This window comes from Brassica oleracea, chromosome C2 (genome assembly GCF_000695525.1).
Source record: "Brassica oleracea var. oleracea cultivar TO1000 chromosome C2, BOL, whole genome shotgun sequence".
Classification (NCBI taxonomy): Eukaryota; Viridiplantae; Streptophyta; class Magnoliopsida; order Brassicales; family Brassicaceae; genus Brassica; species Brassica oleracea.
The window spans coordinates 16,941,702-16,945,181 of NC_027749.1; positions in this window are offsets into that span (position 1 = coordinate 16,941,702).

The window sequence follows — 3,480 nt, forward strand, 5'->3', positions numbered from 1 at the left end:
AGTGATTTTGATTTAGAGTTTAAGATTTATCCTAGAGTTTAGGGTTTACCCAAGAGTTTAGGGTTTAAGATTTAGGGTTTAGGGATTAGGATTTAGGGTTTAATGTTTCGCTGACGACGTTAAAAATATTTTTTTTTGTAGTTACTGCTATTTTTTATTTATTTTTTTTACCTATTAGTTTTAAAAAAATAATATAGTTTGACAATATTTTGTTTCCTTTTTAAAAGATATCAAATATGAAATAACACAATTCTATTGGTTGGTGAACTTAAAGGTTCACCCAATAGGGTGGATTAGTTGTTGTACGCAGACAAGTGCGCTATGTTGATGGCTTCAGAGATAAAGTTTGTTTGAGACAATTTAATGTTTTCTTAAAAGTTCAAAAAAAAATCCGTTTTGAGTATTAGTACGGTTCCACTATACGTCTAGAACCATATAAACCATGCAAATATTTTTAAAATACATGACTCAGATATGGTTGCAATAAACTAATTAATATTGAATAAGCAATTGTTTAAAAATATTATAGTATAATTATATTTAAACTATAAAATTGAAAATTTGGCTACAGCACTTTTAATTATGATTTTATTAATTAATTTTAATTACTATAAGTTAGACTCTTTCATAACACTAGTTTGTGAACTAATGACTAATTTTATGAGTACATGCTAGGCCATTTGCCTACAGGGTTGATAGCTTTCCACGGCCATGTCCAGATAATAGATCCGTTCTGGCATATGCTTGGTCTCGGGTACCAAGAGAAAACAACCTTTTATGATGCAGAAAGTGCAGCTGTTGTTCATTTCAATGGAAGAGCCAATCCTTGCCTTGATAAAGCATTTCCTCATCTACGCCCTCTGTGGGCTAAGTATCTTGATTCCTCTGACAGGTTCATCAAGAGCTGTCACATTAGAGCATCATAATAACAATCACATATCAAAACTCAATTCACACGTTGGTTAAAAGGACCTCTTCCAGATCATGTTCTTGCAGTCTCTCTGTACTTTCAAAATCTGATTGCGAGAAAGTAAAAAAAACACATTCTATGTATTAATGTTTGAACATCTGCCAAACTCTACTTAAATTTACATGTAAATTGATAACATTGCGCCAAGTAATTGGAGTTAAAAATTTCATATCATTATCATTGTTCAGTAGATAACAGTTGTTCATACGACCATAACATGATAAAACAAAAGCAACGATAAGACTGAGAAAGCCGAGAAAGAAGAGAGCAAAACAAATGGACTTTTCTTTTTTTTTTCAGCGTAAGCAAGAAGCAAACCAGTTGATGATTTTTTTCCCAGTTAAGCAACTGATGGACGAAGGACATGATCTTGAGAGGTATCGACTGAAGCAGGAGGCGTGAACTGCCACATGGCAACTCATGGGTAAAAAAAATATTCATATATAAATCGGGAAAAATGTAATTGTTTAGAGGGTTAGTATAAAACAATGGTGCTTACGTTTTCATCGATGAGCAACATGTCAACACTCATCAGTTCCTTGCCTTTGTTGATGTTTCTGGCCTCCCAAAACCTCAATAGACAGACCTCCGAGGTGTTAGAGCATCAGCCGGCTCTCAGATCGGCAAGGAGCGTGTACGTAGTCGCCATCGGAATCGCTTGCTATGAAAATAATTTCTTTTGGATATGGTTTTAGCTGTACTGAACATTGAAGAAAGGAGCGATATTTATAGCTGAAGCTTCAACATGTTACTGTGGAAAATGAAGAGGTATTTATTGATTGCTTCATGTACGCGGAGTGGATTAATAACGAAAAACTCACAGTAAAGAAATGATTTATGGATCGGGGAGACGTTACAGAGTTTGGATCGACGCTTAAAGTCTGTGAATTACATCGTGGATGTCGCATGTGAAAGAGGAAGACGGCGACGAACCCTAATACCGAATGGATCTTTAAACAGGGTCCAGGTCCGAGCCTAGCCTATTCATTGTAATAAAAGTCCATTTGTCAAACGTTCAATGACATAACAGCCGACGGAAAATATCGTAGAGGCTTTGGTATTGCGATATGTGTCGTGATTTGCGCCTTACTCCATGATGACGTGGCACAAAGAGAAGGGAGAATACCTTACTTTGTTGTTATAGATAGATTATAGAGTTTGTTCCAAAAAAAAAAGATAGATTATAGAGAAATAAATCATAGTAACTGATAAATGATAATACTAATAATTTAAGTTATATACTACATTCCTATGATCCATTTATTAGCGGGTTGGTCCGCCACAGGTTGCGGGTTGGTCCGCCACAGGTTGCGGGTTTGTATATGTATATATCCAAATCCGCTCTGCTAGTGAAATATATTTGCCATTTGTGTTATTTAATAATAAAATAAAACATTTTCGTTAGATTCACTTGTTTAATTCAAAAATATTCTACGTGTTACGAAAGTCAAAGAAAGCAGCAGCCACCGTTTTCGTTGAAAATATAAAAAGATGTGGAGCCCGCTGCACTATTTGCACAGTAGATTTTTTCTCTATATAAACGATCGAGTTCGATCGTTTAGAGGATCATCACTCGATCTTCTCTTCTCTCTATAATAATCTTTCTATCAGTGTTAAAAATTCTACGGGTATAAAATTTCGCCCTTATTTAAATTTCCGCGATACAATAAAATTCCAGTTCCATTTATAACACGTTATCAGCACGATCGTTCTCAGTTCTGGTAAAATTTATTTGTATCATTTATACCCTGCTATAATGGTCGGTATACCGTCTCTACTATTATTTATATCATGTTATAATGGCCGGAATATCGCCTATATTATTTACTAGTAATTTAATTTATTTATTGGTCGGCCGAGCCACCTTATATTCTGTTTATTATTTATTGGTCGGCCGAGCCGCCTTATATTCTGTTTATTATTTATTGGTCGGCCGAGCCGCCTTATATTCTGTTTATTATTTATTGGTCGGCCGAGCCGCCTTATATTCTGTTTATTATTTATTGGTCGGCCGAGCCGCCTTATATTCTGTTTATTATTTATTGGTCGGCCGAGCCGCCTTATATTCTGTTTATTATTTATTGGTCGGCCGAGCCGCCTTATATTCTGTTTATTATTTATTGGTCGGCCGAGCCGCCTTATATTCTGTTTATTATTTATTGGTCGGCCGAGCCGCCTTATATTCTGTTTATTATTTATTGGTCGGCCGAGCCGCCTTATATTCTGTTTATTATTTATTGGTCGGCCGAGCCGCCTTATATTCTGTTTATTATTTATTGGTCGGCCGAGCCGCCTTATATTCTGTTTATTATTTATTGGTCGGCCGAGCCGCCTTATATTCTGTTTATTATTAATTGGTCGGCCGAGCCGCCGTATAATTTATTTATTACTCTGCATTGATCGGCTGAGCCGTCGCATGATTTGTTGTCATAACATAAATATTTCATTGCCATAATTTTTACTTTTATGAAATTTTATAGATTTGATTGACCGTTTAATACGATATTTTC